Below are 27,615 nucleotides of genomic sequence, written 5' to 3' on the forward strand. Positions count from 1 at the left end.
CTTTTTTTCCCTATGCCTCTGATTCTATTTTATGCATCAGTTTATTTTGTTCATTAGATTTCTTGTTCATTTATTTTGATTTTTAGATTCAATTATTGATAGGTATGTATTTATTGCCATTTTAGTGTTCATATTATTTATATTTATATTTCTTCTTCCTCTTCTTAAAGAATACCCTTCAACATTTCATGTAATACTGGCTTGGTGGTGATTAATTCCTTTAGCTTTTTCTTGTCTGTGAAGCTCTTTATCTGACCTTCAATTCTAAATGATAGCTTTGCTGGGTAGAGTAACCTTGGTTGTAGGTCTTTGCTATTCATCACTTTGAATATCTCTTGCCACTCCCTTCTGGTCTGCAAAGTTTCTGTTGAGAAATCAGCTGACAGCCATAGGGATGCTCCCTTGTAGGTAACTAACTGCTTTTCCCTTGCTGCTTTTAAGATTATCTCTTTGTCTTTTGCCCCTGGCATTTTAATTATGATGTGTCTTGGTGTGAGCCGCTTTGGGTTCCTCTTGTTTGGGACTCTCTGTGCTTCCTGGACTTGTAAGTCTATTTCTTTCACTGGGTAGCGGTAGTTTTCTGTCATTATTTCTTTTATTAAAAATATATTTTTTATTGGTTTCAAAGAGGAAGGGGGAGAAGAGAGAGAGAGAGACAGACAGAGAGAGAGAGAGAGAGAGAGAGAGAGAGAGAGAGAGAATGAGAGAGAATAATTGATCAGATGCCTCTTGCACACCCCACACTGGGGATTGAGCCCACAACCGGGCATGTACCCTGACTGGGAATTGAACTGTGACGTCCTGGTTCATACTTCAATGTTCAAGCACAGCCATGCCAGCCAGGCTGTCATTATCTCTTCAAATGTGTTTTTAATATCTTGTTCTCTCTCTTCTCTTTCTGGCACCCCCATAATGCAAATGTTGGTACTCTTGAAGTCGTCCCTGAGGCTCCTTACACTATCTTAATATTTTTGGAATATATATATTTTTATTTTTCTCTTTTGATTAGGTATTTAATATGTTAATTCACAAAGCCTAGTTTGTTGATTGAAAAATAAGAAACAGATCACTTTCAGTAGCTGCCTTTTGAGGATGTGCTCCCTATTTGAGTATCAGCTGACCAGGCTTAGACTATGCATTGTTCTTTAGTGTACCTGTACCCAATTTAGTGTTTGAGCTAGCTATTTAAATAATATACATCTAATATATGTGTGTGTGTATGTCTCTGTGTGTAGAATGTTAAGTATATTATAGGTAGTGTAACACCCTGCCCATCATATAGATAACCTGGATCCTGAGTGTATTTTCAACTCCTTCCATGTGGTCTATTAAGTAAAATATTTCTCTTGAGTTCTGTGAGTCACTTTAGCAAATGAATGAAATCCAAGGAGGGATCATAGAAGCCTCCAATATATAGCAGGTCATTCAGAAGCACAGGTGACAACAAGGAGTTATGACTGGATTCTAAAGTGAAGGTGAAGGCAGTCTTTTAGGACTAAACCCTTAACCTGTGGGATCTGACACTGTCTCCAAGTAGATGGTGTGATAATTGAGTTATACTTGTTAGACTGTGTTTGCTCTTTAATTACAGTTTATTCATGTCACAGTTGAACCCTAGCTGTCTCCAATAGTGATGATGAGAGGAAATAGGAAGTTCACCAGTTGAGTTTCTCTTTACCTTTCTGTTCCTGAGGCTAACCAATTACTAACCCAATGCCCTCTGTCTCAATGTCTTTAACTTGGATGATCCTTACCCTCAAAGGGAAAAGCAAGATCAGGTCCATGATTCAAATTGCAAGATTTTACACTTACTTTTATTCACTGTGGGATGTAATTGAGGCACAATATCACAAAAGCTAGTCTTTGGTTGTCATTCCTTTGACAGACAAGTGTCTGGGAAATTTGGGGTAAGATCTTATTTGATACAGACAGACTAGCAGGCACTGGGATTTTGGGGGAATGCTCAGCAGGTGCTTGACACCAGCCATAATTTGGGGTTTGGTCAGGACACCAGTATTAAGTAAGGGAAATAGCAAGAACAGACCTACTAAGGGGGCCCTTGGTATTTGTTGGCAATTATTATAAGAATATCTCTGTGTTTTGTTTAGAGATGAATATGTTAGAGTCACAAGTGTATTTTTTGAAGAGAAGCCCAGAAGGAGAATTTTAAATTAGAAAAGCTTTCTCATAGACAAATAAATCTATATCACATAGATAGTAGATGTGTTACCATTTTTAGGGAAAAGGATAAAGATAAAAGCTCAGATGCTAGATGGAGAGTTAACTCAATCCTGAGCCAGGGCATTTCAAACTCTGTTTTCCCCTAAGAGAAGGCAACATTAATTTACATATATTACTCAATCAATTTTAGAGCAGTTGTCAAATGGTCGAAGAGAGAATAAATAATAAAAATACTCATCTTAGTAGCCAGAGCACATTGGTTTTGTATTTACCACTCATTTAAGAGGAAAAGATCTCCGTGTTTTGTTTAGAGATGAATGTGTTAAAGTCACAAGTATGTTTTTTTTTAAGAGAGGCCCAGAAGGAGAAATTTTAAATTAGAAAGCTTTCTCATGGACAAGTAAATCTATGTCACATATATAGTAGATGTGTTACCTCTTTTAGCAAAGGCAAACATTGGTCTAAACATCAGAAAGCTAGTGTGTGCTTTACAATTGTGATGAGTAAATACAATTTCCTACAATAAATATTCCAACAGATAACATTTTCTATAGAAAATATATTCAACAAGCCCCTTGTAATTATAGTTTTGAGGTTAAGGGTGACATTGCACTAGGGATAAAAATAAAGCTTTGCAAATGAAAACAGAATGTTACCAGAGATTTTTTTCCATTTGCAACAAACTTGACCACAAATCAATTTTACAATAAGATAAGGAATATGTATAGATTAAGTTAAATATATACATGGATAATGTTATTTATACCTTGTGCCTTAATTATAATTGATTTATAAATATTTCCAACCTTCTCTATTATCTTTTCAATAAGGATTAAGAAAGAGCCCTGTATCCTTCATCTCCAAAAGCATTTGTATCAAAAATTGTTTCCCCTAAAGTTTCCTTATTAAATACTATTAAAATATTTGGTTTGTAGTTTTATTTTAACCAAAGTGAATCATAATATTTGGTGCTTAAATATTTCTAATTCCACAGTATACTCTAGATAATTTGCTTAAGTATTTTCCAAGTATTATTTTATTTTACCTTCCTTAGACATTTATGGACTAGGTATTCTTATTCCCACGTTGCAGATAAAGAAACTGATGATTAGAGAGAAGTTGTTTAGCTAACTTCTGCCAGAGCAGGAATTAGAACCCACTTTGTTCCAAAACCCTCTTTCAGAGACATAGGAGAGCGTGGCCCAAGATAGAATGTGGTACAGTCTGAGGCCCAATTTACAAAGTGCATTTATTGCATAGTTCATGGTGTCAATAGACACTTGTTGAATAATGTAGCAATGCCATCCATGTGCAGTTGACTAAATCTAATTCAAGCAGACTTTGGAGTTACCTGGTGAATGATTGTGTAGGCAGAATTGTTCCTGGTACTTTTGTGTGTTGACTTCTAAACTGTTTGAAACTGATGGCCCCCAAATTTTAAGTAGTCTGCTTCTTTCTCTGCAGAAATATATCTAGGCTTATTTTTCACATCAAAAATCCCCAAGGGATGGGGAAGAAGGGACTTCTACTACATAATGACTTATTTGGATTAAACAAATCCTAAACAATTGAGATAATTCATAAAAATATTTTAATGATACTGTTCTTTCAAAGATAATAATGAGATTTCTTTATTTTAAGATATATATGTTGCTGACAAATTATATCCCATTTTTCATTGAATTTTTCTATGTTATGAAGGAATGTATGTGCCAAGATATAATACTCCATTTAAGAATGAAAGTCACTTTCATTTATTTAAAGAGAAAGATGATAACTTGGGGATGACATTTGATTAGTACTCTAATTTACTATTTGTCAGTTTCTTCATAAATTAAATCTTTCAAGTTTGTGAAAAACACAGTTCTCTTCACTCAAAGAACAGGAACACTAAGTGATCTTTTATGGTCCCTCTATGATTATGTTCAAAGAAAAGGTAGTCATAGAAGTGCATGAACAATAGAGCAAGGGAAGGACATGGAGCTGGGAATCCAGAAGCTGATATTGTAACTCTAGGATTTTTATAATAACTGAGGAATTGGGAGCAAGTCATGACCTCACTTGACCTAAGTCTCCTATACTCATATGAGGAGACTGAAGTAAATAATTATAAGATGATTTTAGGCTGTAAACTCTACAACTTGAATGCATTTGAGTCTCATTACATTAAAGTGATTTTGATCACTTTACTTCTAAGTTAGTTTTAATGTTTCACATCAATAACATAAAGAAAATACAGACAGAGAGAGGAGAGAAAATGGTGGCCAAATAGGCAGACTATTCTTGCACCTCCTCCCAAGACCAGACTAGAAATAAAACTAAAATGGGGAATATACACCCGGAATTACCAACTGAAGTCCAGCTGAGGAGGAGACTCATATCAAAGAAGGGCAGAAAACACCTAGAGACTGGTAGAAAGGACAAAGTTGTGAGAAGGGCTGACCTAGCTCCACGGGTGGCAGGCAGAGAGTGAGGAGGGAGCTCTCGGTTATGCAACGATCTTTTCCCTCAGAAGATTGAGGCCTGGAACCCAGGCTGGTCTCCACAGCACGGAGCACCAGAGCCGAGACCAGCGGCCCACATAACATCCAGCCATGAAAGGTGTCAGGGATGCTGGCCACTGGGGAGTCTGGAGCTGGTAGACCTGAGCCAGTCAGAGAAAAAAAGCCTGGTTTTGGTGATTTTTTTGTTTTGTTTTGTTTTTAAACCCAGAACACAGGCATTTCATTTGCTGCTACTCACATGAGGCTTTGATGGAGGGAGGGCAGTGTGGGCTCAAGGTGCCTAAGGAGAGGCTGGAGTGGAAAGCATTGTGGGGAAATGAAGCAGCTGGAGTCCTGCATTCGGTTGTAACCCCCCAAACCAAAATGGCCATTTTTTCTGAAAAGAGCTAGCCACTCCCAAAAACCATAGAGCAGGAACAGGAATAAATCCTGCCCTAGGTGATATAGCCCACCCCACCATCAGGATCCCTGCCTGCCACACCCTGCTTCTTGACAGAGGAGACAGCCACAGAGGCCAAGCCTATGGGTTTGAACATTCTGAGAAAGCATCAGTGTGACTGGATTGGGGCTTGGGTGGTCCGCCCCACTATCCTGGGAACCTGACTGGTATTTCCCCTGCACAGGAAAGCTGATAGAAACTCCAGGTTTCCAGGCGATTCCACTGGACGGCATGTGAGGTTCTCTGCTCAGCCAAGAACAGAATAATATTCTGGGCCCTTCATAGAGGAGTAGCTCTGGGACCTGGAAACACACTCACCACTTTTTCTGAAATCAAAACCGAACCTCCTCATCACGGGACTAGACTCCCAATTCCGCTTAAAGCCCTTTCAGAAACAGACATTTTTAGAAAAATATATTTTATTGATTTTTTACAAAGAGGAAGGGAGAGGGATGGAGAGTTAGAAACATCGATGAGAGAAAAACATGGATCAGATGCCTCCTGCACACCCCCTACTGGGGATGTGCCCGCAACCGAGGTATATGCCCTTGACTAGAATCGAACCTGGGAGCCTTGAGTCCACAGGCTGACGCTCTATCCACTGAGCCAAACTAGTCAGGGCAGAAACAGACTTTTGAGTGGTTAAGATTGACAGCAGGCTGGTGGGTGAGGGCAGACAGAAGTGGAGCCTGGTGAACCTGAGGAAACTTACTGACTGGCCCTGTGCCCCATGCAGCTAACAAACCTTCTTTAAAGGGCAGCTTGGCCACGCATGCGTTCAGCAAAGTCCTGTGGAGACAGACACAAAATGTGGATCAGTTGGAGCTTCAAGCAGGTTGCTGAAAGCCAAAGGAGGACAGTTTCTGACAGTGATTAGTACCTCACAGGAAGCCCAGAATTGGTAGTCAGCTGCAGCCATCAGAAGTGCAGGATCCAAGGCAGCTCCTATGGGGCACTAAAGTAGGCTGAAATGAATGCTACTTCACTTAATTTTTTTCTCTTCCCTTTCTTTTTTCTTTATCTTCTTTTTCTATCTGCTTTATTGATGTTATTATTTTAGTCTTGATCATTTCTTTCATGTATATAATTTTTCTCTTCCCTTTTCCTACTCAATTTTTTTTTCTTTTCCTCCTGCTTTTTCATCTTTTTCCTTGTCTTATTCTGGGTCTACCTTTCTCCTTTATTTTCCTTTTCCAACATTTTTTTCTTCATCTTATTTTAAACCATATCCCTTCCCTTATTCTTAATTCTTATTATATTTATTTCATCTGACTATTCATATTCCTTTTTCTTCATACCCCTTTTTTGTTTGTTTTCTCCTTGTATTTTTTAATTTGTTCTTTCTTTTTTTCTATGATTTTGCTCTCTTTTCTCTTTCCTAATTCTCTCTTCTCTGGTGGTTGCTGTGGTTGTTGCTGTAGGGGTCTTGCATATGTTTTTTGTTTTGTTTCTTTCATTTCTTATTTTGTTGTGTTTTATTTTGTCTGTCAGCACTTCCACAATAGCTCATATGATGTGGTCAGGGGTGAGATTCATAGGAGATAGCATCCCGAATAGGACAACAACATTCAAGATCCAGTTACAACAGGAGAAACCAAATAACTCAAAAAAGGGGGCATCCTTAAAGAACTCAGCTCAGGAAATCTAAGAGACTGAAACACTGGGTTCCACAATACACCTACAACATAAGACCATCTCATAAAGTCTGGGAGGTATAGCAGTTTTGTCTTATACATTCAAACAAATACAAAGGGACAACATGAACTGTAACAACATTCATATCATAGGGGTAACAGAAGGATAAGAATTTGAGAAAGGACTAGAGAACCTATTTAAAGAAATAATGACAGAAAACTTCCTTGACCTGGTGAAGGAAAAGTCACTCAAGTTCAGAAACACAGAGTCCTAATCAAGATGAACCCCAAAAGATCTACACCTAGGCACATCATAATTGAAATGGCAAACATGGGAGACAAAGAAAGAATCTTAAAGGCTGTAAGAGAGAGACAGAAAGTTATCTACAAGGGAGCTCCCATTAGACCGTCAACTGATTTCTCAAAAGAAACACTTCAGGCCAGAAGGGAGTGGCATGCAGTACACAAAGTAATGAAAAACAAGGGACTGAATCCAAGACTACTCTATGCAGAAAGGTTATCATTCAAAATAAAATTGAAGGTGAAATAAAGAGCTTCACAGACAAAAAGTGACTAAAAGAGTTTATTAACACCAATCCAGCGTTAGAAGAAATTCTAAAGGGACTGTTGTAAGAAGAAGAAATGAAGAGAGAGAGAGAGAGAGAGAGAGAGAGAGAGAGAGAGAGAGAGAGAGAGAGAATAATTAACATGGAAACAAATAAGTACATAATAATAATAATCTTAAATGTAAATGGCTAAAATGCTTCAATCAAAAGAAATAAGGTATCTAAATAAATAAAAAATCATGATACATATATATGCTGATTTCAAGAGACACACCTCAGAACAAAGACTCACATGGGATGAAAATAAAGGGATGGAAAAAAATTTTCAATGCAAGTGGAAATGAACAAAAAGATGGGTATCAATATTCATATCTGACAAAATTGACTTCAAAATGAAGGCCATCACAAGAGACAATGAAGACCATTTCATAATATTAAGAAATTGATACCAGAGGATATGACACTGGTAAGCATATATGAAACCAATGCAGGAGCACCCAAATAAATAAAAAACTTCTGGAGGATTTTAAGGGAGAGAACCACAGCAATACAGTCATGGTAGGGAACTTTAAAATCCCACTAACATCACTGGATAGATCTTCCAGACAAAAAAAAAAAATCAGCAAGGAATGCCAGGCCAGTGTTGCTCAATGGTTAAGCATCTACCTGGAGGTAATTGTTTGAATCTTGCTCAGGGCACAAGCCCGGGTTGTGGGCAGGATCCCCAGTATGGGGCATGCAGGAGGCAGCCAATCAATGATTCTCTCTCATCATTGATGTTTCTTTCTCTTTCTCCCCCTTCCTTCCTGTCTGAAATCAATAAAAACATTTTTTTTAAATATATATTTTATTGATTTTTCACAGAGAGGAAGGGAGAGGGACAGAGAGCTAGAAACATCGATGAGAGAGAGACATCGACCAGCTGCCTCCTGCACACCCCCCACCGGGGGATGTGCCCGCAACCAATGTACATGCCCTTGACCGGAATCGAACCTGGGACCCTCCAGTCCGCAGACCGACGCTCCATCCACTGAGCCAAACCGGTTTCGGCAAAACATATTTTTTTAAAAAAGAAAAAAATCAACCAGGAAATAATCCTAAATGACACACTAGATCAGATGGAATTAATGGGCATTTACAAGACATTTCACCCCAAAGCTACAGAATATACATTCTTTTCAAGTGCACATGGGTCATTTTCAAAGATAGACCACATGTTATGACACAAAACAAATCTCTACAAATTCAAGAAGATTGAAATCATATCAAGCACCTTCTCAATGTGCATCAAATTAGAAATCAACTACACCAAACCACTTAAGAACATTCAAACACCTGGAGGCTAAATAGTATGTAACTAAAAAATTAATGAATTACCAAAGAGATCAAGGAAGGAGTAAAAAAAAACTTCCTGGAAACAAATGAAAGTGAACACACAACAACCCAAAATTTATATGACATAATGAAAGCAGTCCTGAGAGGTTAAGTTCATAGCATTACAAGACTACATCAAAAAATAAGAAAAACTTCCAATAAACTAACACTACAACCTAAAGAATTAGAAATAGAACAAGAAGAAAAGACTAGAGTAAGTAGAAGGAAGGAAATAATAAAGATCAGAGTGGAAATAATGACATAGAGACTAAAAAAATAACACAAAAGATCAATGAAACCAAGAGCTAATTCTTTGAAAAGATAAACAAGATTGATGAACCTTTAGCCAGACTCATCAAGAAACCAATAGAGAGGACCCAAATAAATAAAATCAGAAACAAAAGAGGTGAAGTAACTACTGACCCCCACAAACACAAAGAATTATAATAAATTAGTATGAACAACTATATAACAATAAGCTGGTCAACCTGTAGGAAATGGATATATTCCTAGAAAAGTACAATCTTCCAAGACCCAATCGGGAAGAATCAGAAAACCTAAATAGGCCAATAACAACTGATGAAATTGAAGCAGTAATTAAAAAAAAAACCCAGCAAGCAAAAGCCCTGGTCTGGATGGCTTCACAGGGGAGTTTTACCAAACATCCAAAGAATAGCTAATACTTACCCTCCTCAAACTATTCCAAAAAAATCTAAGAGGAAGGAACATTTCCATGCTTGTTTTAAGAATCCATCGTTAGGCTAATTCCAAAACCATATAAAGACACTAAAAAGAAAGCGAATTAAAGGCCAATATCCCTGATGAACATAAATGTAAAATCCTAAACAAAATATTAGCAAATTGGATCCATCAATACATTAAAGAGATAATAATAGTACACCATGACCAAGTGGCATTTATTCAGGGGATGTAAGGCTGGTACAATATTTGCAAACCAATACATGTGATACATCACATAAACAAATTGAAAGACAAAAACCACATGGTCATATTGATTGACACAGATAATGCCTTCCACAAAATCCAACACTCATTTTTTAAAAAGTGTATTTTTATTGATTCCAGAGAGAAAGGGAGAGGGAGAAAGAGATAGAAACATCAATGATGAGAAAGAATCATTGATCAGCTGCCTCCTGCACGCACCACACTGAGGTTTCAGCCTGCAACCCAAGCATGTGCCCTGACCAGGAATCAAACTGTGACTTCCTGGTTCATAGGTCAAAGCTCAACAACTAAGCCACACCAGCCAGGCTCAAAAACCCATTTTTGATAAAAACTGCCAGCAAAGTGGGAATTGAGGGATTATACCTCAACATAATAAGCGTCCTATGCGACAAACCTACAGCCAATATGATTCTCCATGTGCAAAAACTAAAACCATTTCCCCTAAGAACAACAAGAAGATAAGGATGCCCACTTTCACCACTCTTATTCAACATAGTACTGGAAGTCCTAGCCACAGTGATCAGAGAAGAAGAAAAAAATAAAAGGCTTCAAAATTGGAAAAGAAGGAATAAAACTTTCATTCGCAGATGACATGACACTGTACATAGAAAACCTTAAAGAATGCATCAAAAAAACTACTAGATTTAATAAATGAATTCATCAATGTAAAAGGATATAAAATTAACACCTAGAAATTGATAGCATATTTATACACCAATAATGAATTCACAGAAAGATAAACTAAAAAAAAAACAAAGATCCCATTTACCATTACAACAACAACAACAACAAATTAAGATACTTAGGAATAAACTCAACGAAAGAGTTAAAAGCCCTTTATTTGGAAAACGAATGGACCTTGAAAAAAGCGATAAAGGAAGAATAAACAAATGGAAGAATATAGCATGTTCATGGATTGGTAGAATCAACATCATTAAAATATCCATACTACTCAAACCAAGCTATAGATTTAATGAAATTCCTATTAAAATATCAATGACATTTTTCACTGAAATAGAACAAACACTCCAAAAATTTATATGGAACCAAAAAAGACCCTGTATAGCTGTAGCAACCTTGAGAAAGAATAATTAAGTTGGAGGGATCACAATACCAGATAAATGTTCAATTAATATTTGACAAAGGAGGCAAGAACATACAATGGAGTCAAGACAGTGTCTTCATGAAATGGTGTTGGGAAAATTGGACAGGTACATGCAAAAAACAATGAAACTAGACCACCAACTTACACCATACATAAGAGTAAACTTAAAATGGATAAAAGACTTAAATGTAAGTCATGAAACCATAAAAATCTTAGAAGAAACCATAGGCAGCAAAATCTCAGACATCTCTCATAGCAATATGTTTGTGGATAAATCTCCTAGGGCAGTGGTCCCCAACATGAAGCTCATTTCCCACAGGGGGAGCAATTTGATTTTTAAGGGGGGCAATTTGAAAATGGAGTTATTAACAGTGAATTTTTTGCATTTCTTATGGTTCTAGGGGCCTCATATACAATATATATACTGACATATTTATGCATTTCAGTTCACTGTTATTACTTTAAAACTTTATTTGCTATTTTATTCATATCACTTCATATTATTATTATTGTTGTTTCAACAATTTCTTAGTGATTTCTTCCTCGGTACTTCAACTGTCCTTTCATTCTTTTATTTTTCTCTTTCATGCATGCCATGTTCTTTGGAAGCTTGTTTAGATCAAGTTAGTGGCTTTTTAGGCTTCCTCCATATGAATAGGAGTTCACTTTTTTTAAAAAAATTATTTTTATTGATTTCAGAGAGGAAGGGAGAGGGAGAGAGAGATAGAAACATTAATGATGAGAGAGAATCATTGATTGGCTGCCTCCTGCACGCCCCCTACTTGGGATCGAGCCCACAACCCGGGCATGTGCTCTTGACCAGAATCAATCCCAAGACCCTTGGTCCATAAGCCAGCACTCTATCCACTGAGCCAAACCGGCTAGGGTAGGAGTTCACTTTTTGAATAATAAGAATTATATGTCACAGGGGGGACATCAGGATTTTAGAGATGCTTAGGTGGGGCAATGCCAAAAATAGGTTAGGAACCACTATACTAGGGCAAGGGAAACAAAAGAGAAAATAAACAAATGGAACTACATCAAAATAAAAAACTTCTTAACAGCAAAAACAACCATCAATAAAATAAAAAGGGAGCCCACTTTATTGGAGAACATATTTGCCAATGATAAATTGGATAATGGGTTAATCTCTAAAATATATAAGGAACTAATGCAATTTAACAAAAAGAACTCATACAATTTAAATAGTCCAATTAAAATATGGGCAAAGGATCTTAATAGATATTTCTCCAAAGATGACTTACAAATGGCCAAGAGACTCATGAAAAAATGCTCAAAGTCACTATCATCAGATAAATAAAAATTAAAATGACAATGAGGTATTATCTCATACCTGTCAGAATGGCTATCATCAACAAATCAACAAATGACAAGTGCTGGTGAGGATGTGGAGTAAAGGAAACCCTTTTCTGCTGGTGGGAATACAGTACAGACTGGTGCAGCAACTATGCAAAATAGTATGGAGTTTCCTTTAAAAAATTAAAAATGGAACTGCCATTTGACCCAGTGATCTCACTTGTAGGAATATATCATAAGAAACCCAAAACACCATTTGGAAAGAATAGATGCACCTCTATGTTCATAGCAATACAATTTACAATAACTAAGATCTGGAAACAGCCCAAGTGCCCATCAGTATGTGAATGAATAATAAAAGCTGTGGTACATTTACACAATGGAATACTATGCAGCTGTAAAAAAGAAGGATCTCTTATTGTTTGAGATAGCATTGAGGGACTTGTAGAGTATTATGCTAAGTAAAATATGCCAGACAAAGACAAGTATCACCTGATCTCACTCATATGTGGAATCTAATGAACAAAATAAATTGATGAGCTAAATAGATCCAGAGACATAGAAGCATGGAACAGACTGACAAATTTCAGAGAAAAGGCAGGGGTGGGGGTGTGGTGGGGATTGATTAACTGGGGAACTTATATGCATATATGCATAGTCCATGGACACAGACAATAGAATGGTGAAGGCCTGGGAGAGGCAGGTGCAGGGTGGAGGGGATCAATAAGAAAACAAACAAACAAACAAGTAGACATCTCTAATACTTTCATCAATAAAGATAAGTTTAAAAAATTGAAATGGATATGTAATTTAAAAAATAGATCCAGAGTCAAAGAAGCAAGGAATAAACTAAGGAATCTCAAGGAGAAGGTTGGGGTTGTGGGGGTGGGTGGACAGAGATTAACCATGGATTTTATATACATATATGCATAGCCCATGGCAGAAATCGGGCTGGCGGGAAGTGACAAACTAAACACACTTGGAGGTTCAGAAAAGGACTGTTTTATTTGCACCAATGCTGGCTCAGCTGAGTCCCCTCCAGAGGCTGAGCCCCACGTCCGGGTTCTGACCTTCTTTTATTCATGATAAGTTTCTGGGTATTCAGGGGTCTTTCCACACACGCGGCAGCCTGGGCAATTGGCTGATGCAAGAAGCAAGTGAGATTACAGAAGCCAAGGGCGTGGTTATGGAGGAGCATGTAAGGGGAGGGTTATCTGCTCTTGGCTTGCATTCTCATTCCCCCTTCTTGATTCTCAAGCTGCCCCTAGCAGACTTAGAGAACATCATTATTTTAAGGGTGGGTATAAACAAGGGATTTCCCACTGTGCTGTGTGAAGGAAATGTGGCGCCGACCACTCTTGCTACTTCCTGCTGAATGGGGGTGTCGAATGGGGAAGGGATGCAACAAGACGTATTGGTAGTTGAGGTTCTTTGTTTGAAGCATCAAGTTTTATTGCTTCTAAATGAGAAGAAATGAAACAGGTTAGCATGTTGAGAATATAGGGGCCAAAAACGTGTGACATGAGAAGCATTAGGAGGGGACCAGCGAGTGGGAGAGCCCAAGATGCCCAATTCCAGATATTACTCCAGGAGTTCCAAGATTCTGACAATTCCTATCTCCTTTTTGCGACCCATTCCTTTAATTGCTGGGCCATATCTGTAACTATTCCTGATTGGTTAAAATAAAAGCAACACTCTTCACTTAAGAAGAGCATATTCCTCTCTTTTCAGCAGTTAGTAGGTCAAAACCCCTTCTGTTTTGTAATAATACTGCTGTTAGAGTATCTACTTGATCCTGTAAGGCTACGAAGGATTTTTCAACCTGTTCTATGTCATCTGAAAGGTCTTTTGATAATTTCTGTAATAGGAGGCTGATGAGGCTAATTCTTCAATACCAGTACCTATTCCAGCAGTGATTCCTAGTTCAATTAACAGGGGTATAAACCTGAATGGCTCTTTTATTTATTTATTTTTTAAATATATTTTATTTATTTTTTACAGAGAGGAAGGGAGAGGGATAGAGAGTTAGAAACAACGATGAGAAAGAAACATCGATCAGCTGCCCCCTGCACACTCCCTCCTGGGGATGTGCCCGCAACCAAGGTACATGCCCTTAACCGGAATCGAACCTGGGACCCTTCAGTCCGCAGGCCGACGCTCTATCCACTGAGCCACACCGGTTAGGGCTGAATGGCTCTTTTAGATCAGGTGTGTGCTGCCAAGGGAACTACAAGAGATTGATTGTTGGGGATAATGTTCATCTGAGGAGTTCGGAATATCAGAGTATAAGTTCCTGTCCAGTTAGCTGGCAGACATAAATAAGCATTTGTTCCCCATTCAAAGAAAATCCCCGAGGAAAGGTGACACCAAGGTAGGTCATTTGAACAGTTAATTGTCAATTGTTTGATTACATTGGTTGTCAGATATATGACCTACCAGCTCCATTTCTTGTTGGTTTTTAAAACATGTGGGAGCTGGTTGTGACAACTCTGTATTAGTAAGGACAGACCCTATAACATCTAGGCCTGTCGTGAGGTAGGATTGAGTTATATTAACTCGGGCCACCAGAGTGGCAATAACTTGTGGAGGTTCTAGGGAGAGACAAAATCAGCAGTTCTTAGCCAATGTAGGGTTGGTGGTGTTGAGGAGATGGTGAGTTGAGTTGAGAAGTTGGTACAACCGAGGGTCTAAATCATAGGTCTTCTGGGGTTTAAAGACAGAGAGGGACCTGTCTGACCCATCTGTGCTAGCTTTCCACTACCTCGATACTGTTTTGTTACAGGCATGATCCATCAGACATTCCATAGTGTGTTTATAGGGTCCAACAGGCTTGTTTGCCTGGAGTTCTGTGGCAGATGTGTCCCGCCCATTGGTGTTTCTGCTTTATTGTCCCAGTCCAATAACTTTTTCCTCCCCAGGTGCACGTGGAGGCTGTTACAACATGCCTTGGGTTGATAAGTATAGCTAACAAAGGTCTGGCCTCCCTGTTTCCTGAGAAAGCGGTCCTTCCAGTTTACATAGGGAGTTTCTAGGCAGGGACATTCAGGAAGGCTGGAGGTCTCAGTAAGGAAGTTTAGCAGCAGTGAAAGGACCAGCCTCATCTTGTTGGGTCTTTGGTCGGGGACAGCAATAAATGAGGAGGGCAAGGAAGAGGATAGTTAATATTGCTAATAGAAAAAGATAAGTAAGGATACAGGGTCCGAAGCCAGGATCAGCCCAGAAGGTGGTGACCATCGGGTCCACTGACTGAGTCCTTAGGCTTTTGTGGAGGTCAATCAGCAGGTTTTACTGTCTTCTTAAGGGTGATCTGCAGAGGGTTGTCTTGGTTGGGGGTTATCTTCCACTCAGGTTGGTTATCCTTTGGCAGATGGGATGCCTTCACTCGGGGGTAGTGTATCCAGGTGTTCAAACCTGCAACTTTAAAGGCTGTGGGAGTACATAGCCCCATTACTAAATAGGGCCCCTTCCAGGTTGGTTTGAGGGGTTCCTTTTTCCAGTCTTTTACCAAGACTTGGTCCCCTGGTTTATGGGGATGTACCATTATTCTCAGAGAAATGGGTACTCTGTCAGTTACCCACCTATGTACCTTAAGGACGGGTTTTCCTAGTCATTGCAACTGTTTTTGAATCTCTAAGTTTCCTAGTTGTTTTATGTCCTCCTTAAGTTTGATTAGTGGGGGAGGTCTCCATATAGGATTTCAAAGGGAAAGAACCCTATCTTTGCCTGAGGGGTACAACGTACCTGCAGGAGAGCCAAAGGCAGTATGTCAGTCCATGGCAGGTTGGTTTCCTGACATAGTTTTGCCCTAGCATGTTCAAGGGTCGAATCCATGCGTTCTACTTTCCCTGAGCTCTGAGGCCAGTAGGCCATGTGTAAATTCCATTGGATGCCTAGAGTCTTAGCTCCCTGCTGTACTACTTCCTCCACAAAGGCTGAACCCATAATTAATGGCATTCCATATCTCAGGATGATGTCTCTTAGTAGAGTTTTGGTTACTTCTCTTGCCTTCTCCCTGCATGTAGGGTAAGCTTCGACCCAGTCCGAGAAAGTACAGAAAAAAAACAGGAGATATTGGTTTCCCCTGCTGGGTCTTATTTCAGTGAAATCTACCTCTAGATCTTCAAAGAGTGCTTGGCCACAGCACTGGATTCCAGTAGGCCTGATGGGGCCTTGCTTGGCATTGTTTTGAGCACAGAGGAGGCAGCATTGGGAGACCGAGGCACAGAGGGACAGAAGTCAAGCAATCAGGTAGTACCGGCTCAGTAAGGCTTCTAGAATGGTTTTTACCAGGTGGGTGAGTTCCTGTTGCTGGAGGAACACCCAGTGGGCTAGTTGCTCTGGCCTACAGATTCTGTGGTCTTGGAGTAGCCACCATCCTTCCTTGGTCATAGTTCCTCCCTCTTGCTGTGCCCATTCTTCTTCCTGAGCTGTATATTTTAGGGATGAAGGTAGTTCTGATTTTGGATGGTGTTTCTTGTTCTCTTGCAGGTTGTTTAGCTGCAATGTCTGCCCGATGGTTTCCCTCTGACAGTGAGTCTTTTCCCCTTTGATGTCCCTTGCGGTGGATGACTGCTACTTCCTTTGGTTCCCAGACTACCTCTAACAGTTTCAGGATTTCATTTTGGTTTTTGATTCCTTTCCCTCCTGCAGCAAGGAGTCCTTTTTCCTTGTATATAGCCCCATGTATATGTAGAGTGGCAAAGGCATAGCACGAGTCAGTATATATGTTGGCCCGCTTATCCCTGCTAAGTTCTAATGCCCTCACTAGTGCCCACAATTCTGCTCTTTGGGCAGACCATCCCTCAGGAAGGGCCTTTGCCTCCAAAGTTTCAAAATACAAAGCTATTGCATACCCAGCATATCTTTTGCCCTCACCCATGAAACTACTGCCATCTGTGTACTGAATGAAGTCAGGATTATGCAGTAGTTTATCTGTTAGTTCTGGTCGGCCTGAGTAGACTTCATTAAGCACCTCCTGGCAGTCATGCTCTGGGGCCCCAGCTGCTATTGGCAAGAAGGTGGCGGGGTTTAGAGTTTTTACTGCTTCCAATCTTACTCATGGGTTTTCACTTAGGAGCCCGCAGTACTGGGCGATCGGGCATGAGTTAGCCAGTGCTGCCCTCTTGTGTCCATTAAGGTAATGATGGAGTGGGCCGCCTTGATGTTTATCCCAACATGAGCTTGTCTGCCTCCTTGATTAGCAGTGTGGTGGCCGCTAAGGCCCTCAGGCAGGGTGGCCAGCCTCCTACAACTGGGTCAATTTGTTTTGAAAGGTAGGCCATTGGTCTCTGCCAAGGCCCAAATTTCTGGGTTAAGACTCCCAGAGCTATCCCATTGTTTTCGTGTATGAACAGGTTGAAGTCCTGTGATAGTTCTGGTAGTCCCAAAGCTGGAGCCTCCTTGAGTTTTGTTTTGATGGTCGTAAATGCCTTTTTGTGGTCAGGGCCCCAGACAAGGGGTGCCTTTTCTTATCCTTTTAGGGTCTCATATAATGGTTTTGCCAGTTCTGAAAATCTGGGAATACATATTCGACAGAACCCAGTGGCTCCCAGAAACTCTCGAATTTGTCAACGGGAAGTGGGAACTGGAATAGCGCAGACTGCCTGTTTTCTTTCAGCCCCAAGCATTCGTTTGCCTTGGTTAATTCTGAAGCCTAAGTATTTGACTTCTCTTTGGCAAATTTGTGCTTTTTTTCTTTGACACCCGGTATCCAGCCTCCATCAATAGCCTAAGTAATGCCCTGGTTCCCTCCCAGCTTTGGGTCTTGGTGGGACTAGCCAATAGGAGGTCATCTACGTATTGGAGGAGGACACATCCTATGTCCTGTCCTGGGAACCTGGCCAAGTCAGATGCTAGTGCCCCCCTGAACAAGGTTGGTGAATTTTTGAATCCTTGAGGCAGTCTAGTCCAAATGAATTGTTCCTTTATGCCTGTGGTGAGGTTTCCCCATTCAAAGGCAAGCAGAGACTGGCTATTAAGCACTAGTTGGAGGCAGAAGAAGGTATCCTTTAAGTCCAGGCATGTGAACCATTCTGCCTCGGAAGGTATGAGTCCTAGCATAGTGTATGGGTTAGGCAGCGCTGAGTGCAGCATGATAACAGCTTCATTAATGGCTCTTAAGTCTTGTACCTGGTGGTAGTTGTTTGTCCCAGGCTTCTTTATGGGCAGCAGGGGGGTGTTCCGTGGAGACTGGCATCGCTTTAGAAGCCCCCACTTGGATAGTTGGTCTAGGTGAATCTGGATCCCCAGACATGCTTCCCACAGGACCATATACTGGTATATCTTGACAGGCTGAGCTCTAGGCTTCATGTCAATCAGTATCAGGGCATCGTTTTTGGCCAGACCAGGGGGGTTTTCTTCTGCCCAGACTAATGGGAACTCAGCCTCTAGCTCCATGGCCACTGTTGGCTCATTGGACAGGGAGGTATACAACCTCCATTCTTCCTCCCGTGGTACCCTCAGAGACAGAATCATGGGAGGGGCTTCCTTATCTAGGCGCAGTCATGCTGATCCACCCAGGGTAAATGCTATTTCTGCACCCATCTTTGCCAGGAGGTCCCTACCCAACAGCAGGACTGGGCAGTAGATACAGGAACTCATGTACTACCTGGTGGCCCCCCAACTGGCATCGTCAGGGGCCACAGAATGGTCTATGGGTTTTGGTCCAAGTAGACCCCACAATGGTGACTTCTTGTCCTGATAGGGGTGTCACTACAGAATGTTCAGCCCTTGTATCTACCAAAAAGTTCACTGTTTGGCCCCCAACCTTCATTTCAACCATAGGCTCGCAGGGGCCAAGTTGGATAGAGCCCAGTCTTTCCTAGTCAGAATCTAATCCTGCCAGGCTGATCAGGTCAGCCTCTAGTGGTTCTTCCCGGTAGCGGCTGGGTGGAGCAGAAGCTCCTGGCTTCCCCTTCTGACAGTTGGGGTACTCATTTTTCCAGTGCCCAGATTCCTTACAATAGGCACATTGGTCTCACCTCAGGGGCACCTTCCTTCTTAGTTCTTTAGTCCCTTGTTTTCTCTCTTTGGTCTCCTCCAGCAGGGCTGGTTGCTTCAAGGCAGCAGCCAGGAGAGCCACCGCCCTTTTCATTCTTCATTCTTCCTCCTTCTTGGCAGTGCTATCTCAATTCACAAAGACCTTGTTGGCAATTTCTAATAATTCAGTGGCATTCTTTCTGGAGAATCCCTCTAATTTTTTAAGTTTCTGTCTGATGTCGGTTTGAGCCTGCCCCACAAAGGCAGCATTGACCATGCGCTGGTTTTCAGGGGCCTTTGGGTTGAATGGAGTGTAGATGCTGAAGGACTTGCAGTCTCTCATAGAAATCAGCTGGATTCTCATATCATTTCTGCAAGACCTCTGAAGTCTTGGCCATGTTTGTAGGCTCCTTGGCTCCTGCCCTCATTCCTTGGAGGAAGGTGAGTTGATATCTTTCTTGATGATTTCTTCCTTCCTCTATGTTTGGGTCCCAGCATGGTTCTTCATCAGGCAAGGCTTCCCGAGCCAAGGCTTCTACATCTAGGTGTCCAGCTGGGGCTTGAGTCTGGAGCCACTTTCTGGCCTCTGTGACTATTCATCAGCATTCCTCTGTGTTGAACAGTGTGACCCAGGTAGGGCGATGCGTCTGAAATATGGATTCCGGGAGATCTACCATTGCCTGGGGTTTTTCGGAATATGGCGGCATGTGATGTTTCCAGTTGAGGAGGTCAGTGGTGGAGAATGGCTGATAGTAGAAGACTGATCCCCCCTCTTGTAGGGTCCTGTCAGAGCCTATTCTCTGTGCACTCCTTGTCTCCCGCAGTGGCATCTGCATTGCTGCTGCGGGTCTTGGTCCTTGGGCTTGGGCTGCTGACCTATGATGTCTTCCCACAGGCTCAGGGACCCTGGTTGTGGCAGTGGGCTAGCTGCAGGTGTGGGTGAGATCAGGCAGGTGAGGTTCCCCATCTTCAGGTAGTGGGGCATTGGGGGTATATGGTGGCAGCAGTGAAATGGCTCCTCTGAGTCCCCTTGTAATATGGGAGGCCGCTGTACTTTTCGTGAAATCTTCCTTTCACTTTGTGGCAGGAGGACCTTATATTGTCCCTAACCAGTAACATAGAACTGGACCCAGGAAGGCTTGATCTGAGCTACCTCTAACCATTGGTCTATATATGGAAACTGGTTGGGGTGGCCAGGTCTTCCAGTGACTACCTTAAATACCGCCCGGACCGTGGGGACATCAAGGGTGCCTTCTGAGGGTCAATTTTATCCCATAATCTCCTGAGAACCCCTTCTTAGTTTTTAATCATACATTACAGAACAGTGGGTTTGAAGGAACTTCTTCCCATGATGGAGTCCTAAATGATGAACTAAAACCCTCCCAGTGAACAGTGTCACCAGACAAACAAAGGGAGGGGGGGTTCTCTCATGTCATCTGCCAGCCGCTACCCTCATGGGGAATTAAGTGCCTCTTAGCATTGGCAGGTCAGTATAAGCCCCTAACCCAGATCAAGTTTGCAGAGAGGAACAGTGTCCCCCAGAACCTGACACCGCCCAAGCCCTATGAGGTCACCATGGAACTGCAGATTGGGACTCACTCAGGCTCCGTAGCTGATGCTGTGGAGCATGGTCACACACACACACACACACACACACACACACACACACACACACACGCACACAGATTCACACAGAGTTTGAGACTTCCACCTAAGAATTTCCTGTACTATGTGGTGACCACGCCACTCGGGAGGTGATCAAGCTCCCTTCCACCTCCACCTTAGAAGTGGGCCTGAACTTGGTCCTGGGTCCTTGGGGACAGTTACCAGTCTGATGTCCTGGTCCTGACAGGCTTTTCTGTCCCCCCTGGAGTCTGTTCAAGCACAGCAGTGACTGACTACTGTAGGCCCAGCGGAGAAGGTTGGGTCCAGTGAAATCACAGGTGGCACGCCTTCCTGTCTGTCGTGGGGACCTGAAATTAGTGGCCTTCTCTGCTGGCTTCTGACAATGGTGGCTCAAAGGGCCAGTGCGGTTGTCAGCTTCTTGATCAGGGAACCAAATGTTATGGCAGAAATCAGGCTGGCAGGAAGTGACAAGCCAAATGCACTCGGAGGTTCAGAAAGGGACTGTTTTATTTGCACCCGTGCTGGCTCAGCTGAGTCCCCTCCATGGTGATCAACAGCATATTCTTGTTATTTTAGGCTAAATTTGACATTAGTTGAATGTGCTATCAACATGAACTTTTATAGGTTTCACAACTCCAGCAGGGACCAGGTAGGATTAGACTCTGGCTATCGAAATTCATGTTTTAAAAAACATTTCACAAAATATTTCCTAATTTTTTTAATTGAGTGGATTAATTACTTTCACCCTTTACCTCTCTTCATCATGGAATACCCTGCCTCCCCATCTTGTCTGCATGGCAAATTCCTATTTACTATTCCATATGATATCAAATGTTACCTCTTGTAGGAAGTCTCCCAAATTCCCCCAGGTATAATCATTTGCCTCCTTTCTTATCATCCCATAGCATGTTGCATACAGAGGCATTAGAGCACTCATCTGCTGCACATGTATGTGCTTTTCACTGCTCAGGGTTTGATCAAAGAGTGGTTTATCAAAGCACATTCCTGGAGGGTGTCAAAGTATGAGGGAGAGATAAAACACTACTAAAATAAATTGGAATTGGATTGGTAGTTAAATCAGATTTGCCAAAAACTACTTGCACAAATTATGGTACACTAACTAATCCAAAGTGTAATTCAGAATGGAGATTAGAAAATGAACTGAGAAAAGGAAGAAATCAAGGAAGGAAGGAGGAAAGAATGGAGGGAAAAAGGAAGGAGGGAAGGGGAAAAAAGGAGAGAAGGAAGGAAAGAAGACAGAAACTCACTGTCAGTTTTTAATTATTATATTTGTTGTCATGCATATGTGATTTCCTGGTATAGCTACATGCTGTTTCATCAACCCTGACATAATAAGCTTGTTGGGCATCAGTGAACAGATGATTTTCACTGAGGATAAAATTACCTTACATAAATATAGTTGCAAAATCTTGATCCATGATGTTTAAAATTTTTTGTCTTGATTTTCTATTTGGCAATATATTTCTAAATTTACTGTGGATTCTTTGATCTCCAGTGCTCCTTTTTTTTTCTATTCTACACTTTTATTTCTTGGCTTTTTGAACTAAATACATCAAAAACACTTTCAAGATTTCAGAGAAGGTAATAAACTAGGTCACTCATTCACAGAATAAAGGACTTTATTTTACATTACTTAATTTCAGAATTTTATATTTCAAATTTCTTTTTTATGAGAATTCCTTTGCAGCAAAGTTCAATATTCATTCCATAGATCATTTTGCCATTTCACTTATTCTGAATAGAGTCTTTTTTCTGCAACGATTTTTGGGTTAACTTTCACATTTTCTGGATTCATGATATATCTTAGACATATTGGGATAAGGGTCATGTAAAATTTTTATCAGTTTTTCCACCATAATATTTTTATTTTGGTGAAGATGACAGTGAAGGTTTTGGGAGACATTCTGCTGACTCCTCTAATGATGCTCCCCCCAAGTTTCATTCATTTCTTATTGTATTTTATCAGTCTTTAGTGTGAATTTCGACATGAATAACAAATTACTCTGCCTTACTTTACTGAGTTGGGTTGCTCCCTTCCTGCAAACTCCCAGATATGAGCTTTGTTGCTGGCTATTGCTGACATTAATGCTGATCATCTTCCATAGTCATTGGTGATATAGTAGCCCTCCCTTGCCTGTTTATCCCTAAACCTCAGTTTAACTTTCTGCAGTTTCAGTTACTTGTGGTCAACCGTGGTCCGAAAATGTTAAATTTTCCCAACCATCAACATCATCTCCTCCTGACATACAGCTACTGCATGGCTCTATGATCCAGGATCACCCAAAGCAGATAATCCTCCCTATGATGTATAGTCAGAAGGTCAAGAGTAGCCTAAAACTACATCACAATGCATAGGTCACTCACCTCACTTTATCTCATTACATAGGCATTTTATCATCTCACATCATCACAAGAAGGGTGAATACAGTACAATAAGATATTGTGAGAGACCATGTTCACATAAATTTTATTACAGTATATTGTTATATTTATTCTATTTTATTATTAGTTATCGTTAATGTTTTATTGTGCCTAATTTATAAATTCAACTTCATCATAGGCATGTATGTATAGGAAAATACATAATGCAAATAAGGTTTGGTATTATCCATAGTTTCAGGCATCCACTGGAAGGCTTGTAATGCATCTTTTGCAGATAAGGGAAAACTACTATACCTGCAAGATTTACCAACAATGGGTAGCAATGTCAATTCAGTGGAAAGAAAGTGGAACCTATTAGAGGACAAAGGGGATTGTTCTCATTCAGAGGCATTAATGTTAACACCTTTCAGTAGAATAAACAGTGTTGTGCATTCAGTTTATGTAGAGGTAGTAATCTGCTTTATCACATCAAATTTCGATATTAGAATTTGGCTTATGATTACAGGTTGTTGGCTTCATAATAGCATTTCAGAACACACATGTGGCCATAAGGATTCCCTCAAAGTTAAAATGTCCACATAAATTGTTCTGGCTTCTCACGTGGCTGGGTGTGATGTCAGGAATCTTAACAGCAAAGTATTCCAGACAAAATATATGCTATTTTGTATCTAAATTGAGAGCTGAAGTAGAAGTTGAAGCTAGCATACACAGATGGAGGATCCAGGGGACCACCTCTGCTCACACTGCTGCTCTGACAGATGTTCTGTGGTCATTGAAGTGGCAATGGCATGGCTATGGGGCCTGGGTAGCATTTTAATTGCATCACTAAGTCATTTATATCTCTTAGGACCTCAAGTTCATCATCTGTGAAATATGACCAAAAAGCCTGCCTTTTTACATGAATATTGGGAAGAGTGAATAAAGTAATTATGCAATTATTTTGGAAGCAGTAAAGTATTATATAAACACTAGAGGCTGGGTGCATGAATTTGTGCACAGGTGGAGTCCAGCTGGCCTGCCCTGATGGGGGCCCATTGGGCCTGGCTGGTGGGGGGAGGGGCCACAGGCAGTTGACAAGCTGGCCCCACCCCTGATCGGGGTGTTCGGGGACGATGGGGGCGGGACTGGCTGGTTGGCTGCCACAGTGTGCATCATAGGCACCAGTCGTCTGGTCATTTCACCATTTCTGTCACTGGGCTTTTATATATATTGATGGTATATGATTACCCATTCATACTTCCTCCCCCATTCAGTATTTATTGAGCATCCATGTGCCTTTGGATCTTCTCTTTTGTCTCTCAGACTGCTGACAATCCCTCCTCCTGCCCTAGCCGTACCCCCTTTAACCCCTGCCCCATGTACTGGTTATCTCTGACTCATCCTTCAAGACTCTGGTTAAATAGCACATTTGCTTTTCCTATCCACTCATGCTCCTCTCTCCAGACAGTTGATTACCCCTGCTTTAGTGCTAATGCTCTACTAAGTACATACCTAGCATTTTACAGTTTATCACAACTGGCTTTGGTCCCCTCTGGTGTTTGTAAGGTCTTTGCTCTCAAAAGACTTCAACATGTTTATTTTTTGTATTTTCAATGCTGAGCAGAGGATGCTGGAAGATTGGGGATATTTGATGGAGAAGAGGCCAGTGGTATGGCCCACATTATTTTATTAGTTCAGATTCAATGCATGGATAGTGAGGGTGGCAGAGGAGGTTTAAGCTGTACTTTGTGTGTTACAGCAGCAATTTTCAACTGGTGTGACATAAGTGTTTTTAAAACATGCAATACCTGACTATTTAGTCAGGGGCACTGACCTCAGTTCCCTTAAATTGTGAAAAAAAAAGACAGCAGCCATAACAACAATAGTCATAAGGTATGAGTGAATCAAAATTATACCTATTTTTTGTGGTCATATCAGCAAAAAAAATAATATATTTTTTGTTATACCACAGAATTTTAGTAATTAGTTTATATGTGTCATAGATGAAACAGGTTGCAAATCTCTGCATTACAGTGTTCATGCCTGTCCAGGTAGTCTAATGAATTAGCCATATGAGAGCCACCACACATTGTCAAAATGTAATAATAACACATATCACATTTGCTTCAACTCTTTTTTTTTTGAGGAGGAGAAAGGAAAAATGTAATATATATTTCATGTATATCCATGAAGGTCCATTATACATCTACAGATTTCTCTGAAGTATCTAGCATGTTCCAGGTCCTTTCTCACTGATGGTCTCTATTTTTAAATAATACATGGACATGAATATGAAGCATAAGTGGTTCAAAGAATATAGGGGGAGATATAAATCTCCTTTCCACTCCTGATCTTCAGTTCCTTGGCTTCTATCCCCAGAGACAGATACAATTATCAGTTTCTAGTGCAATCTTCCAGATAGACAGATAGATAAAGAAATAGATATAAATATAGATATACATACACAGCTATACAAAGATGTAGATAACAAACAAATAAAAGGCTATGGATATATTTGTATATGTGTATGTGAAGGACATATTTAGATAAGGATAGCTAGATAATTGATGGACTGATAGATAAAATCCTATCTAATAATACACAAATATGCAAATTGACCATACCTCCGACACACCCACAAGCCACGCCCACAAGCCACGCCCACCATCCAATCAGAGCGAGTATGCAAATTAACTCAAACCAAGATGGCTACAGCCACAGAGAGCAAGGTTTCCTAGGTAGCGGAGGAAGCCAAGCTTTCCGCCTGCCCTTGCCAGGCCTAAGCCTCCACTCAATCTACAAATTTTCAATTACAAAAGGTAAACAAATTCAAACAAATGGCGACAGAATGGAGCTTGAGAGAGCAGGCCAGGGTTGCCGCCGGCAACAGGGGAAGCAAAGCTTTCCGCACACCCGGGCTGGGCCCACCCGCTTAAGGCAACAAAGTTTCTTTTTTTTTTTTCTTTCCAATTTTTTTTATTAAGGTATTATATGTGTACATATCTTGCCATTTCCCCCCCCACCCCACTCCCATATATGCCCTCACCCCCCAGAGTTTTGCGTCCATTGGTTATGCTTATATGCATGCATACAAGTCCTTTGATTGATCTCTTATCTCCCCCATCTCTCCCTAACCTTCCCCCTGTAATTTGACAGTCTGTTTGATGCTTTACTGTCTCTGTATCTATCTTTTTGTTCAATTTTATAATGTTCTTTATTATCCATAAATGAGTGAGATCATGTGGTATTTTTCTTTCATTGACTGACTTATTTCACTTAACATAATGTTCTCCAATTCCATCCAGGTTGCTGCAAATGATGAGAATTCCTTCTTTTTTATGGCAGCATAGTATTCCATTGTGTAGATGTACCACAGTTTTCTGATCCAGTCATCTGCTGACGGGCACCTAGGCTGTTTCCAAATCTTAGCTATGGTGAATTGTGCTGCTATGAAAATAGGGGTGCATATATCCTTTCTGATTGGTGTTTCTAGTTTCTTCGGATATATTCCCAGGAGTGGGATTACTGGGTCAAATGGGAGTTCCATTTTCAGTTTTTTGAGGAAACTCCATACTGTTCTCCACAGTGGCTGCACCAATCTGCATTCCCACCAGCAGTGCACGAGGGTTCCTTTTTCTCCGCATCCTCGCCAACACTTGTCGTTTGTTGATTTGTTGATGATAGCCATTCTGACAGGTGTAAGATGGTACCGCATTGTTGTTTTGATTTGCATCTCTCGGATAATTAGTGACGTTGAGCATGTTTTCATGTGTCTCTTGGCCTTCCTTCTGTCTTCTTTTGAAAAGATTCTATTTAGGTCTGTTGCCCATTTTTTTATTGGATCATTTATCTTCCTTTTATTAAGTTGCATAAGCTGCCTGTAGATGTTGGAGATTAAACCTTTATCAGTGATGCCATTTGCAAATATGTTCTCCCATGTAGTGGGCCTTCTTGTTGTTTTGTTGATCGTTTCTTTTGCTGTGAAAAAGCTTTTTATTTTTATGTAGTCCCATTTGTTAATTTTCTCTTTAGCTTCCATTGCCCTAGGAGCAGTGTCAGTGAAGAATTTCTTTTGGCATATGTCTGACATTTTGCTGCCTGTGGATTGCTCTAGTATTTTTATGGTTTCCTGTCTTATGTTTAAGTCCTGTATCCATTTTGAGTTTATTTTTGTGTATGGTGTAAGTTGGTGATCAAGCTTCATTTTTTTGCATGTATCTGTCCAATTTTCCCAACACCATTTATTGAAGAGACTGTCTTTATTCCATTGTATGTTCATGCCTCCTTTGTCAAATATTAATTGAGCATAGTGTTTTGGGTCGATATCTGGATTCTCTATTCTGTTCCATTGATCTATATGTCTGTTCTTGTGCCAGTACCAGGCTGTTTTGAGAACAGTGGCTTTGTAATACAGCTTGAAATCTGGTATTGAGATCCCTCCTACTTTATTCTTCTTTCTCAGGATTGCTGTGGATATTCGGGGTCTTTTTTTATTCCAGATGAATTTTTGGAGAGTTCTTTCAAGGTCTGTGAAATATGCCGT

This window comes from Cnephaeus nilssonii (genome assembly GCF_951640355.1).
Source record: "Cnephaeus nilssonii genome assembly, chromosome: X".
NCBI classification, from domain to species: Eukaryota; Metazoa; Chordata; class Mammalia; order Chiroptera; family Vespertilionidae; genus Cnephaeus; species Cnephaeus nilssonii.